This window comes from Lagenorhynchus albirostris, chromosome 5 (assembly GCF_949774975.1).
Source record: "Lagenorhynchus albirostris chromosome 5, mLagAlb1.1, whole genome shotgun sequence".
Classification (NCBI taxonomy): domain Eukaryota; kingdom Metazoa; phylum Chordata; class Mammalia; order Artiodactyla; family Delphinidae; genus Lagenorhynchus; species Lagenorhynchus albirostris.
The window spans coordinates 6592339-6608884 of NC_083099.1; positions in this window are offsets into that span (position 1 = coordinate 6592339).

A 16546-nucleotide genomic window follows, 5' to 3' on the forward strand; every position below is an offset into this window, starting at 1 on the left:
AATCTCATTTTATATGTCTACTTGAGCTCTACATCACTATTTAATATTATTCAAATAACTTAAGGACCTCTGAAAGTCTGTCCTTCCATAAAATCAACAAAAACAAAACTGGAAAAAATTGTCAGAATCAAGTTTTTCAAAACTCTGGAAATTAACCAAAGGCTTGCAGCAACATGGGGAGCATTTAATCAAGAAAAATGGCTGATTATCAGTAAGAACAGCAAGCTTTGTACTGTTTTAATTTGCTTTAGTCCATCACCTATTCCCCAAATCAGTGGTAGGATGGAAAATAGCAGCTTGTGTTGCCAGTACTGTAGACAGAAGAATGGATCTCATTCCCAAAGAAGTGCCACTATTTGATCTGTCTGGTGGTAACTTGGAAGATCTCATTCAAAAGTTACTTTTATTTGACCTCACTCAAACTCACCTAGTGCTAAACATCTTTCCCTGGTGGGTGGAGTTAAGGGTGAGGAGAGCTTGGTCAACCATTTTAACATAATAGCTACCTGAAGTGATGGATAAAAGTTGAGGCAAAAAATATACTGATCAAAGCCTTAAAAGAAAAGGCTGAGAAATGAGATGTCCATAGGGGCTTGCAAAATCTCTTTCATATTCCTGGGAATCTAGAAGCCACATGCATGCCCAGGGCTCTGAGAATTTGCTCCAGAAAGACGTGAGAAGGCCTTAAGTGCTCAATTCTCACCTCCTTGAGGTGCTGATAACAGGAGCAAAGGTTAAGGAAGAGTTTTAAACTGCCTGCCTGGGTATTAAAGGCATGTCACCCACACAGAACTCTGCAGCAAAGACTGTAAGAATCATTGGTTCCAAGCATTTAAAGAATCTCTGTTAAATCATTGGCTGCCACTGAGAAGACTGAGTGAAGACTTTTGTAGCCACATATGTCAATGATAGACCTTACAGAATTTGTTTAGAAAAGTTACTAAACAAACAAGAACAATTACAAAAAACAACAACCACAGCAACCCTGAGGAAGGAGGAGAATGTGTTTTCCAGAGTTACCACATTGTACTTGAAATGCCCAGTTTTCAACAAAAAGTTATGAGACATACAAAGAAATAAGAAAATATGGTTTATTCCCAGAAAAGAAAAATCCATAGAAATTGACTCTGAGAAAGTGCTAATAATAGATATAGGCAGTCTTCAAATCAGCTATTTAACATATGTTCAAGGAGCTAAAGGAAATCATGTCTAAAGGACTAAAGACCATATCAGAATATAAATAAAGAGATAGAAATTATAAAAGGAACCAAATAGAAATTATAGAGCTGAAAAGTATTATTAAAAATATGGTGCTGAAATAAAACATTCACTAGATTATTTCAACAGCAGATTTGAGCAAGCAGAGGAAAGAATCAGTGAACTTTAATACAGGTCAATTGAGGAACAGCAACAAGAACAGAAAAGTAGAAATCCAGCAAGCCTCAGAGACTTGCAAAACATCATAAAGCATGCATTTGGAAGTCTTAGAAGGAGAGAAGAGAAAAAAAAAAGGAAAGAGAATATTTGAAGAAATAATAGTCCAAAATTTCCCAAATTTGATGAAAGATATGAATGTACACAACCAAGGAGTATAGCAACTTTAAGGACAATAAACTCAAAGATACACACTGAAACACACTATAAGCAAGTTGTTAAAGTCAAAGACAAAGAGAGAAACTTGGAACAAATAAGAAAGAAGTGACTCATTACATACAAGGGATTCTCAATAAGAATAACAGCTGATTTCACATTGAAAAACTATGAAAGCCAGAAAGAGTGGGATGACATATTCCAAGTGCTAAGACTGTCAACTGAGAATTTTATATCTGGCAAAACTATCCTTAAAAAATAAAGAAGAAATTAAAAAATTCTCATAAACAAAAACTAATATTTGCCACTAGCAGACTTGTCTTATAAGAAATTCTAAAGGAAGACTTCATGTTGAAATAAATGAGAGTAGACAGTAACTTGAATCCATATGAAGAAATAAAGAGCATCAGTAAAGATAACTACACAGGTAAATATAAAACACAGTATAAATTTATTTTTGGTTTGTAACTTCTATTGTTTTTCACTATCTGATTTAAAAAACAACTGCATGATGCAATATTTATCAATCTAAGTTGATGGGCACATAATTTATACAAAGATATAATTTGTGACAATAAGAGTAAAAGGAGAGAGGAAAAAAACTATCTAGAAGTGTTTTTTATGCTATTGACATTATGGAATGCATTTAGGGGTAAATCTATAACTTTAAACACCTACATTAGAAAAGACAAAAGATTTAAAATAAAATAACCTTCTATGTTAAGAAACTAGAAAAAGAAAAGCAAACTAAACTCAAATTAAGAAGGAAGAAAATAACAAAGATGAGAGTGCAAAAAAAATAAACCAACTTGATGAAGAAAATATTTTTAATGGCATGTTTATTTTTGGCATGGTGTCGGCAAACAGGTGGTTGATTGAACATGATTTAATCTTCCACTTTTCACCTGTCTGTTTTGGCACTATTCAGAGACATTCATAATGAAAGTAAAGCAACAGGATTAAATGAGTCATGAAAGACAACAAAATCTTGCCTTTTTTCTTCTAGTTGGAATATGCTTTGCCTCTAAATATGTGTCATTTGCATTTTAGACTTAGGTAAGTCTGCATTACAGAGTTGGATAAATGGTTTATGACAGATGTACCTCTGGGATAATCCCTCGTACAAGATCAGAGAAATAATATTGGTATGGTTACTTCTTTCAAATGATTTAAAATAATTTCTCTCAGAGTAACTGCTACTATATTTTCATAGATATTATTACTGTGTAAATTCTAAATTCATGCTAATAATGTATTGTTATATTTCCTTCATGTATATAGTATTTTTCACTTATTAAGTTCTTGTAACTACACAATCTTACTGAGAGTTGTCACACCATTGAACATCTACAAAGTAAACAAAAGTACTGCTACAAAGTACTCCATTTATCTACTATGAGACTCACCACAACTGTGGAGAAAAAAATATTTCATCTCTCTATTCTTTTACTAATCATTCAAAAATCCCCTTGACTTATTAGCAGGAATCTCACCAGTTTCCATTGAGACTTATTTTCTCCTGTCCTTTAGTTTTTCAGGGATCCTGAGGCTTACCCAGTCTAAAGGTAAGTCAGCTCTCTCCTTACATCAAGAGTAGAAGGATCTGGAGACTAATGAAAGTATTATTGATATCATTGTTGGACCAGAATCCTACATAATCCTTTGGGAACTTGTACACAAGTTAATACCATGTCCATGTGTTTACGTAGCTCCTGATATGGTGCCACAAGTGGTTGGTAAATATTCATTTATTTCAGATCCAGACTTTACTTACCTAGGAGATATCTTAAATCCCAACCCAAATTGCTAGTTTGAGCTGTCATGAACTGACGGGATAGTGTGTTCTAGTCAGGTAGAAGAAGACGAAAAAACAAAACCTGGCCAAGCAGTTGATTGCATATGGATGATTAAGGCTACTCCAAAAACTAAGTTGACATGGAAAGTAGATCAAGGGACTTCTCTGGGGGTGCAGTTGTTAAGAATCCACCTGCTAATGCAGGGGATATGGGTTAGAGCCCTGGTTGGAGAAGATCTCTCAGGCCACAGAGCAACTAAGCCCGTGCACCGCAACTACTGAGCCTGCACTCTAGAACCCACGAGCCACAATTACGGAGCCCATGTGCCACAACTGAAGCCTGCTTGCCTAGAGCCTGTGCTCTGCAACAAGAGAAGCCACCACAATGAGAAGCCCGTACACCACAATGAAGAGTAACCCTCGCTTGCCGCAACTAGAGAAAGCCCATGTACAGCAATGAATACCCAGTGCAGCTGAGAAATAGATAAATTATTTAGTTAAAAAATTTTAAATAAAAAGATGATCATGTATTAAATGAGAGAAAGAGAAAGTATTGTTCATGTGCTTCTAAGTAGGATTGGGAATCTTGGGTAAAGTCCTCCTTTCTCTTCTCATTTATCATCTTACATACCAGGGATCACAGGCATTGTGACCTTGCTCATGCCACTAAAGAGTCTGTCAAGAGCTAAATGACCATCCTAAAAGGTTCCTAAACAAGAAATTCTGTTCCAGATAATCTAAAATCTCAATACACAGACATAAGGAACTCTGATATTTTAAAAACTTCCTTTGAAAGGAACCCTTTGTTAAAAATTCTTGCCTTGACAGGTAGAGTCTACCCTGTAAAAATACCTAATCCAAGAAACCTGAGAGCTATCAAGAATAAGTTTCTCCATGTTGCTGCAAATGGCATTATTTCATTATTTTTAATGGCTTAGTAATATTTCATTTTATATATGTACCACTTCTTCTTTATCCATTCATCTGTTGATGGACATTTAGGTTGCTTCCATGCCTAGGTTATTGTAAATAGTGCTGCAATTATAATTGGGGTGCTTGTATCCTTTCAAACCATGGTTTTTCTCCAGGTTTATGCCCAGGAGTGGGATTGCTAAATCATATGGTAGCTCTGTTTTTAGTTTTTTAAGGAACTTCCATACTGTTCTCCATAGTGGCTGCACCCATTTACATTCCCACCAACAGTGTAGGAGGGTTCTCTTTTCTCCACACCCTCTCAAGCATTTATTATTTGTAGACTTTCTGATGATGGACATTCTAACTGGTGTGAGGTGGTATCTCATTGTAGTTTTGATTAACATACTAAGTGAAATAAGTCAGACAGAGAAAGATAGTATCATGATATTGCTTATATGTGAAATCTAAAAAGAGACACAAATTAACTTACTTTACAAAACAGAAACAAACTCACAGACATAGAAACAAACGTGTGGTTACCAAAAGGGAAAGGAGGGGGGAGGGATAAATTGGGAGTTTTGGATTGACATGTGCACACTACTATATTTAAAATGATAATCAACAAGGACCCACTGTATACCACAGAGAACTCTGCTCAATATTCTGTAACAACCTAAATGGGAAAAGAATTTGAAAAAGAATAGATACATGTATATATATAACAGAATCACTTTGCTGTACAGCTGAAACTAACACAATATTGTTAATCAACTATACTCTGATATAAAATTTTTAAAAAAGAATAGGTTTCTCATTCATAGGTCTTCAACCAGACTCACTTTTTTCTTCCAAATTTATTTATTCATAATAAATGAGTTCAGAGTAAACTACATATCCAGGAATATAAAGATGAATTGGATTTGTCCATAGGAAATTCATATTTCAGTAGGCATGTCAACAAATGACTAGACAACTCTATAATATGTGCTTTAATGTTACTGTGAACAGAGAGCTAAAGAAACACAGAAAGTGTCTGACTGCCTGCAACAGAGCATCAGAGCAAAAATGGGATTTGAGCTGCTTTTAAACTAGGTGTGAGCCTGATCAGACTCCACACCTGCCATGCTCCTAATTAGTAGAATTGATTTTTTGATCATGTGTGGTTCAGCATGGTCCCCTCCCTCTCACATGTCCAACCTCTGGACGCTAGAGGTTTTGCAGAAGAAAATAACTTTCTCAAATAAAGGATGGTTGTTTTTCAAGTAACGATAGAATTATATTCGTGTTTCTATATTAAAACCTACAGATGTGCTCTAAATATTCATTTGAAAAATGTATTGAATGATTCCTAAGGTGAAGATGAGGCAGAAAGAGATTTCAGGCAGAAGGAAATATATATATTTCTTTAAAAAATATACAGAAAGACATTAAAGGAGGTAACAGGTTCAGGAATAATAAAATAATTTCACTGGGCTTATTGAAATAGAATTTACCATTGCTCAGTCTAGGAGGAAAAGAAGACTTAAAGGTGGAGGACAAGAGTTGTAAGCTAAGTCTAGAAAGATAGATTTGAGGTCCTTCTGTGCATGATGGGAGCAAAGAAAATGTTTTACTCAAGGGAGACATACAGTCAACCTTGATTTTTAGGAAGATAATTATCTAGACAGTAGGGAAATATAGAAGATGGCCTAAAATAGGAAAGAATGTTGACGGGAAGATGAGTTAGGAGTGTGTTGCAATGAGAAAAGGGAAAGTATAGATATTGATCATCTAGTGGCATTTAATCTGAAAAGGCAACTGGTATTCAAATTCTGTGAATTGAAAAACGTACAATTTAGTGACTGATTCAATTTTATAGGGAAATAAAGGGAGTGTCCATCTTGGACAAGTTGGTGGACAGTGATTCCATAATTCAGGATAGTGAGGAAAAGATGAAGAGTAGATTGTGGTAGATGATTGAGAACAGACAGTTGGACACGTTAAGTTTTGGGGGCCAGAGGGAGATGCTGATGGTGCACAGTAGGAAGTTGAAAATATGATTTTGCAGCTTTATATAAAATTTGTAACTAGAGAGCCAAATATAAGTAGTCACCATTGTAAATATAGTAGCCACCGTCGTGGCTGTCTAAGAGAAAACTTAGAAAGAAGAGTTTGGAGTGAGATGAATAGAAGGTCCAGGATGAAACCTAGAGAACAACATTTAACTGGTGGCAGAGAAAGAACATCTAAAGAAGGAAATTGAAAATGTCTAGTTAGAGATGTAAGAAAACACAATTTCCCTTTAAAATGAGCTTTCGTTCATTGATTAAGTCATTCTACAACATTTACTGTATGCTTACCACATGCCAGGCACTTGCCGGAATTGGGAATAAAATTATTCACAAGGAAAACATATTTCCTGCTTGTAAAGAGTTTGCATAAAAGAAGGAATGTGCATCTGCAAGAAAATGAGTTCAAGTTTGGAGAGTCTCAAGTTGAGTGAAAAATAAAAAGGAGTATATACAAATATAAACAGACTAGACAAGAAAATAGAGGCTTTTAATAGACAAACAGAAGAGGAGGAAAGAATGGAGAATTAAAGAAAAAGTAAGAATACAGAAATAGAAGAAGAGCCAGAAGAAATTTGTCTCCAAAATATGACGGGATAAAAGTCTTTTATGATTTACTGCAGTAATGAAAATAGTCAGGGGTATTTATTAAAGTGGAGGTTATTGGTAACTTTAGAGAGAGTATTTATAATAAAGAGGAGACCAAAATGCAGAATATATTGAGTGGAAGAAGGAAAGGGAAACATGTTAATTGGATACAAGCATTTATTTCTCCACATTCCTGAATTGATATTAAAAAAGCATAAACCCCCAGGACTGCAGGAATATGGAAGAATGGTAGACCCGATGTTTCTGTGGCTGAAAAGCATTTAAATGATTAATAATAATTGAGATGACTGAAGAGAATTGAAACCAATGTTAACTGTTGCAGAGAAGGCCAAAAAGCTGATCTGGTCTCTAGATGTGACCACCAGTTTACAGAAAATGCAGGTGATAGATGAATTTATTAAGTGACCCCAGGGGGATACTCTCAGCAAAATAAAGAGTGTGGATAATTCTGCAAGAAAATTTATTCTGGTTTTTCAATGAACAAATATCAAGAAATAAAGGGGATGTAGAAGAAACTGTTACAGATTAAAAGAGAATTAACTGACATTGTGGGATTTGTCTAGATCCAGATTTAAACAAAATAGCTGTAAAATTTCCTTAGAAGACAATTTAGCACATTTGAACATTGACTAGGTATTTTAAGACATTACTTTTAATTTTGTGTATGTGAAATTGGTACTGTGCTTATGTTTTCAACAGAACTTTCTTTTAGTGTAACAGAACTGATCTTTTAGTGTAACATACTGAGGTATTTCTGAAGGAAACATGAGTTTAAAGTAATCCAACAATGGTAGTTGTAGGGTTGGGGAGGGGCAGGAGTTTGAGGGATATAGACTGATTCTGTGTTGACAACTGTTTTTTTTTTTTGGCTGTGCAGCGTGACTTGTGGGACGTTAGGATCTTAGTTCCCCAACCAGGGATGGAACCTGGGGCTCCGGCATTGAGTGCGCCGAGTCTTAACCACTGAACCGCCAGGGAATTCCCTGTGTTGATAATTGTTAAACTGGTGATTTAGGGGAGAGATTTTGAAACTTTTCACTCTTATGATTGTTTGAAATTTTCATAATAGGTTTTAAGAAAAAATCAAGTAAAATTATACAAATAATAAACGAGAAATAACGAAGAATTAAATGAGTTATTTCTCTTTCTTCAAAAAGATTGCTCTAAATATATTGGAAAAGTTTATCATTGGAAGGAATATAAAACAGTGGCAAAAAGTAAGCTTGCTTATTTATTTATTTATTTATTTAATATTTACTGAGGCCTAGGCAATGTGCTAGACAGAGAGAGTACACACAAAAGACAATTTATGACAAAGTGTACAATCCAGAGATATATGTTCTTTTACAAGTTACTGCAATTAAGAGACACCAGAAATCACTGAGTGTTAGAGAGCTGTCAGTATAGCACCTAGAACTGTCCTATCCAATATGGTAACCACTAGTCATGTGTGGCTATTGAACATATGGATGTTACTAGCAAGACTGAGGAACCTAACTTTAATTTAATTTAAATTTATTTGCATTTAAAAATTTAAGCAGTGTAGAATATTTTGGGATTTTGCAACTTTACTCTTTTGGTAGAACAACATTGAACTTTAACTGTTAGATCATGTAAGATATTATGGTTATTTTATACTGCGCATGTTGAGAACATTCATCATTTCTAGGATTACACATGAACCTGTCATCAATCCAGTTGCTGTCTATGGATTGATTCAATTCGAATGACTTCTTTTTCTATGCATCAATGTAACATTGTAATGTGCTTATTTGCATATTTTTTGCAGGCAGCAAGAGTTGCAGTGGTACCTGTGTAAATAGCAATTAAATTGAAATATTTGTTGTAATTATAACATACTTGTTATTTTTAATTAAAAATTAATGTCAGTTAAAATTAGCTACAGCAAAGCAAAATGAAAAATTTGCTTGATTTGCAAAAACAAGAGAACAATGTTAAGTGTACATAATAAATTTAATAAGAAATTCATCTCAGTAGCCAAAAAATAATTGAAGAAATTAGTTATTTAAAATAAAAAAATAAATGTCCCCCAATTTTATAAATTATTGTTAATAGAATCTAAGATTATAACATTGCCTAGCTATGAAACAGCTTAGAGTTTTGCACACACATATACATCCATTTTTAGATGAAGAGATAGTAAAATTAATCATTATTTCAGTTATGAAAATTTAGTTGGTGTGTCATGAGGAGAAGATTTTAATTTTTAAAAATGGAAAGATCTTCAGTTAAGCCACCTACCAATTGCCCATAGTACACCTTTCCAATAACATCAAAGCTCAGGTGATTCAAAATTCAAAAAATCACAAGTACTTTTCTTTTTGCCTTAGAAGAGTCATGGAATATAAAACATACTACCCAATTAAATATTTAGGCATGTTTTGTCTCAATGGACTTTCAAACGTATGAGGCAATGTTGTCAATTTGCACTCTAAAATATCAACCTCAGGGCATACATACTTTTGAATATTTTATATCTTTCAAAGAAGGATTTTAGCTAGATATGAAAAAATACTTTTTTTTTATTACTATGAAGGGTTCTCTATATTAGATCAAAAACCCTGCATTTATTGAGATTTTAAAAACAAGAGATTGATAGCTCCCTTATTGCTTCATTGCACTGTATGATACATGCTGAAAATATTTATGCTTAGGTTTTTGAGGTAGATTATGAAAAGTGTCATAAATATATGACTCATAACCAGTTTTTGGAACTTCTGAAAAAAATAAAAGAAAATATATTTAAGGATCTTCAGTTTTTTGCTGATGTCATTGGTTGAACCATAGAAGAGTTTTAAAAAGATTTACTGTACTGTTAAATTCAAAATTTTCTTGAAACAAAAAATATGCTTGCCAAATATTAAATGATCAAAGACAAAAATGGTAATATGAATTAGGATTTTTCACACTGCATATGAAAAAACTAAATTTAAAGCTTCAAAGAAAGGAAGAGCTTAATTGTGAGCTGACTAGACAGGCACTAGAATTTATTTTGAAATTAAGATTTTTGAAAATATGAATCAATAATATTAATTTTACAATTTTTTACTAATATAAATCAATATGCACAATGAACTGTGCTATGTAAATTAGCCACAAAACTACAAGAATAATTTTAAAAGGCTTTATTCATATTGTCATATTCAGAATTACCCTTCAATCTTTGGAGTGCCTCTTTGAATTCAATGTTAATAATCTCAAACCGACACAAGAATTGTGAATTTACTTAACTTGGAGAGATATGCTTTTCCTTCAGAGTCAAACCAACTCTCCTATAAAAGATAAACATGTTTTATCAATATAGATGTGAATATTAAAGGAATATTACTTTTTGGTATTCACTTCAATTATTGGAAAACTTTTATTTATGCTGGGAATATCTTGAGTATGTAAATCTAATCTTGCAACTACAAATGTTATGAAATCTAAATAGAGATCAAGCATATCCAATGAAAATTTAGCATCTGAACTGAGATGTGCAAGAGCTTTAAAATACATACCAGATTTTAAAGACTTTGTACAAAAAAAAGATTAAATATCTCAATAATTTTTATATTGATTACATCTTGAAATTATAATATTTTAGATTATTTTGTTAAATAAAATATACCATTATGATCAATTATACATGTTTATTTTTACTTTCTTAATATGGATATTAGAAAATGTTAAAGTAAATACATGGCTCACATTATATTTCTACTGGATGGTTCAGACCCAGGAAATGCATTAGAACACATATAGCAAGACAAAAGAACATGCCAATATTTATTCTTTGGTACCAGAAATTAGTTAAAAACCAACTATGCTATGGGAACATGTGTGGGTGTATAGCTGATTCACTTTGTTATGGAGCGGAAACTAACACACACTTGTAAAGCAATTGTGCCCCAAAAAAGATGTTAAAAAAAAAAAAACAACTATGCTAAGAATAATACTTTCATATGAGCAGACCTGAGAGAAAACTAAGAAATAAGAGAATGAGAAATTGTTCTAGATAGGAAATAAGTAGGAATTTGGAGTAAGAATACAGAATCGTGAAGAGAAGAAAGAGAAAAGGTAAGAAATTCACAGAAATTTCAAAGGAACACGTTAAGAAGCAACCAAACTAATAATGAATTTTTTGTCTTTAATATAGATGTAAAACATGAAAACACACATCCAGTATGACCCCCAATTTTTTTTTTCCCAATACATTCTACTATATACATTAATGCTTTGTGCGAGTGATGTCTTTGGGAGAAATAAAAGATTGACTGTGCTCTGCATCTAGACTTCAGCAATGTATAAATGAGGTACCATAAGTGGGATAGGAGATAGTTTTCTCCTAAATTCAGAGGATGCCACAGAGCAGCGCCAGAATTAAGTAGGAAAAACACAAGCCATTCAGTCTTTTTTCTACCTGAGAATGCACAGAGGAAACAAAATGAGAGGGAGCCACACACACATGTAGTCTGTGTTCACAAAATTTTGTTTGCATTAAGAAAAACACAATAACTCCATTGATTTCTGTCATATATTTCTAGAGAATTCTTTTTTTCCATTTAAGAGTTTGAATTGACTCTTGTATTGACCTTAGTTACCAATACTTTTACTTTCAACTGGCTTCTTTAACCAAAAGCAGAAGCTATTCCAAAATTATTTTCCCTGCAAACCAACTCCAGAGAAACATTGAACAAGAAGCTTGTAACAATGGATAGGATTATATTTCCTTACCACAATAGTGATTGTTAGTTTTCCCATCCAGTATGTTCTTCCTTGTCTCCCACTGTAATAGCAGACCCAGTTGTAAGCAGGTACATGACCATTCATGATAATGAGTGCATTTCTCAAACTCCCATGCAGCAGCTATGGCTACTACTAAGTTCTGACCAATGGGATGTGAACAGAAGTGATGATGCTCTTTCTAAGGCATATCCTTCTCTTCCCCTTGTGCCCTTCTCATTCCCTATAATATGGATTGTACGTAGTATTGATTTACAGCAGCACCCTCAAGATGGAAAAGCAGGAGTTAGATCTGGGTCTCAATACTGTGAAAGATCTAATTAGCTCTAAACCATTTATGTACATATTGTTATTTTGAAAAAATTGTTTCATTGTTTAAGCCATTATTATTTTTCTTCTCTGTTAAAAGAGCTAATCTTAATCCTGGCCTGCTACTAATGCTCCTGCATTTCAGGAAAGAGTGTAACATTTTGTTTACGTATTTCCACAATATTTTTAGAAATTTCATATAATCAAGCTTATACATTTCTATGAAGAATACAAATTTAGGGATGGAAATAACCAGAAATAAGGCATTTATCCTAATATGGCTGGCAAGATAAGTATACAGATGACTGAAGCTTTTTAAAGATAGTTTATAAGGCTTGGTCCAAGAGAATTTAATCAATTTGCCTAGTGTTTGCTCCCTGAGTAGTAATTTCCTCTTGTGAATTCACCTTACTAATATTTGCTTTTATCTCTACTTGTAATTCTGATAACTATCCAATCAGCACTTGATGTCTTCCTTTCAAACACTCTATAATCACCCTAATTTTACTTTATGACATTTACCATCACCTAAATCCTCTCAGGTAAGAGGCTCTCCACAACCTTTTAGTTTCCTGATATATGGCTTTATATCAGCACACTATATTAAAAGATGAAAGGCAATCAGAGGTTCATTACTTTACACACATATGAACATTTCAAAATTAATTGCTGATTATCTTGCAGCTATGCTTGCTAAAGAAAAGGAAGTAACTATCACTATTGGAAAAAGGCTGCCATACGTGATGCTCAAACTGTAACTATCAGGCAGTTTGGAGGACTTTCATCAACAGACAATTAGGAGAAAGAAGAGGGGGAAGGACAAGATCAGGAAAGTGTCACCCAGAATTTAATCTTTACTCATTCACTCATCATCCATCCATCATTCATAAATATCAGTGAATGTCTAAACTGTGCAAAGAACTGTGCTATAATCTCAATGTTTGTGTTCTTCTCAAGCTCATATGTTGAAATCCTAATGCCCAAATGTGATGGTGTTAGGAGATGGTATTTTGTTATAGGAGCCCAAACAGACTAAGACAAACCAGTTAATTGCTTGACAAACAGCAGTGAAAAAAAAACACTCTTTTGCTTCATATAGCTGATATTTTAGAGAAGCTGACAGACATTTAAAGATTAATCACCTAATTATTTAAATTACTTTTTTAAAGGACTAAGAAGAGAAATACATACTTTTATGAGAGCCTATCCAGTGACACTGACCAGGTTTGGAGGGTCACAGAAGGTTTTCTAGAGACATCAATGTTTGAGCCATGCTCTGAAGCAGGCAGTATTTAGGAAAAGATGGGAAGGGAGAACATTTCAGACAGGATAAAAGCCTATGTGAAATCCTGATCCAGAAAGGGTATAAGGCTTTTAAGGAACTCAAGTTGATGTCCAAGGCTAGAATTAGGAGAGCTAGGGGGAAGGTTAGTGCCAGGTGAGGTTGGTGAGGTAGGCAAGGACCAGACCAAGCCTGGCCTTGGAGGCCATATGGATGATTTTAAATTTATTCTAAAGAAAATAAAATGTATTTAAATGTTTTATTGCAGTGATAGTGGTGTATGCGTATTCATGAAGTGACATCATTATATTTTTGTGTTTCACCTTGGCTGCAGGATGGAGAATAAATAGAACAGAGGAGAGAAGAGAAGATAAAAAGGTCAGTTAAGGATATCTGCTAGCTGAGAAATTATATAAGTGTGGGTATGGATGTTAATAATGCAGGTGGAGTCAAATAAATATGCCCCACTTACTCAGGAGTGACAGATATTAGATGTGGTAGATTATGGAGAAAGGGGAGTCACAGGTAACTCTCAAGTTGCTAGCTTGCATAATCAGATATAAAATATGGTCATTCGTTAAGAAAGAGCACATTGGAGGAGGTGTGGCTTTAGTAGGAAGATAATGAATTAAACTTTGAATAAATTGGGTGTGAAATTCCAGTAGGATACTGGTGTATAGCTAAGAAAACAGACATATATAGTTAAGAAGGCAGGTCTGGACTGTTAAGAGATACCTAGGTAGGAGGAGAGAAAGAGATAAAGGTAGGGAGAGGGAGAGAGAGGGGGAAACGACACTCCATGTGAAGATGATAAATTAATTAATTCATTCATTCATTCATTTCACAAATATGTATTGAGAACCTATGATGTGCCAAGAACTGTTCTAGGCACTGAGGATACTTCAGTAAAAAAAACAGACAAAATTTCTTACCCTCACTAGCTTACATTCTATTGTTAACAGAAACAAGTAAGAAACATAACTGATAGGTAAATTATATGTTAGAAGGTGGTAAATACAATGGAGAAAATGTGGCATGGAAAATGAGATTCAGAGTTGTGAGAGTGGGCACTGCAAAGTTAAATAAAATGGTCAGGGTGAGGATAATTGACAAGGTGACACTTGAGCAAAGACCTGAAATAAATGAGGGTGAGAGCCATGTATGTATCTAGAGGATGCATATTCCAGAGGGAGCAACAAGTGCAAAGACCTTAAGGGAGGAGGAGGACACCTAGTGTGCTCCAAAAACATAAAATAGGTCTCTGTAGCTACTGTCAAACAAATGATAAGAGGTTTACTGGTAAAAGCCAGAAGAGCAGAGGAGGTAGTGGAATACAGAGCATAGGGTCTTATAGATCACTGTAAGGATATTAGCATTTACTCTGTGTTAAGTAGGGAGTCATTGAAGGATTTGAATAGAAGATTGATGTTGTCTGATTTATATAGTTTTAAGGGACAACTCTAGATGTTGTCTTGAGAGTACATAATAGGTGATCATCTGTCCCAATTTTCCTGAGACTGAGTGTCCTGAGACATGTCACTTTCAGTGCTAAAACCAGGAGTTTGCTCAACATAATCGTGAGAATTTCTAGAGTAGCAGTAGGAAAATGAAGTCAAAGGCTGTTGGAATAATCTCCTCAAGCAATCATGATGTTTCAGAACAAGATGGTAGCCATGGAGATGGGAAGAAGTGATCAGGCTATAGGTTTATTCTGAAGTTAGAGAAAACTAGATTTGTTGATCAATTGGGTTGCGTGGTGCAGGAGGAGAGGAGTCAAGGATTACTCCCTCTGAAATATTAAGGCCTGAAGTGGGGAGTGACATCAGCACTCTGCCAGTGTAAGGCATTCCTCTTTTTATTCCCCACTTTTTAACAATGAATCATGAACAAAAGAAACACCATGGGAGTTGTGGGACCCAGCACTAGAAGCCAAGGGATCTGGAAGGGGTCTTGCCCACCTGTGCATTAGGTAATGGGCAGGTAGACTTCCCTAAGGACTGTGGAACAAGAAGAGCCAGACAACCTGCCCCAACCTCTCTCTGTGCAACCAGGAAAAACTCTGGAAAGTGCTGGCTGGACTAGAAGCACTGGAAAAGAGAGAATATTCAGGAGCCCCGCCTTCCCAAAGGGAGATTCCAGCACATCATTGGAGGAAAACAAAACAAAACACAATAAAGAACAAACAAACAAAACACCACACACACAAAAAAAACAAGTTTGGTCACACTGGAGTTGATTATAGAGGAAATTCCCCAGGGCCACACATCCCACTCCCTGCAAGTTAACTTTGCATGGGGCTGAACTGGACCATGGATGAGCAGCTTTTCATGTACCTGTTAGCCATTTGGATGCCTTCACTGGTAAAAATGTCTATTCAGTTTCTTTGCTCACCTTTTAATCAGATTGTTTTTGTTATTGAGTTGTATGTGTTCTCTATATATTTTGGATACTAATCGTTTATCTGACCTATGGTTTGCAAATATTTTCTCCCATTCCATAGGTTGCCTTTTTGTTTCTTGAATGTTTCATTTTCTGTGCAGAAGTTTTTGATGTAGTTCCACCTGTTGAGGTGTTGCTTGTGCTTTTGATGTCATATCTCAAAAAATCTTCCAGACCAATGTCAAAAGCTGCTTCCCTATGTTTTCTTTTAAGAGTTTTATGGTATCAGGTCTTATGTTTAAGTCTTTAATCCGTGTCATGTTAATTTTGTGAGTGGTGTAAGATAGAAGTTCAACTGCATTTTTCTGCATGGGATCATTCAGTTTTCCCAGTACTATTTGTTGAAGAGAATATCTTTTCCCCTTTGAGTGTTCAAAATATAGAAAAAACTCATACAACTCAATGACAAAAACAAACAAGCAATCTGATTAAAAAATGGACAGAGGGCCTATATGGACATTTTTCCAAAGAAGACATCCAAGTGGCTAAGAGGTACATGAAAAGATGTTCAGCAACATTAATCATCAGAGAAATGCAAATCAAATCTACAAGGAAATATTCTCACACGGTTAGATGGCTATCATCAAGAAAACGAGATGAATGTTGCCAGGCATGTTGAGAAAAGGGAATACTTGTACACTGTTGGCAGGATTGTAAATTGGTTCAACCACTATGGAAAAGAATATGGAGGTTCCTCAAAAAGTTAAAAATAGAGCTACCATATTTCCAGTAATCCCACTTCTAGATATTCATCCAAAGAAAATGAAAAGAGTATATTGAATAGATATTCCCATGTTTACTGCAACACTATTC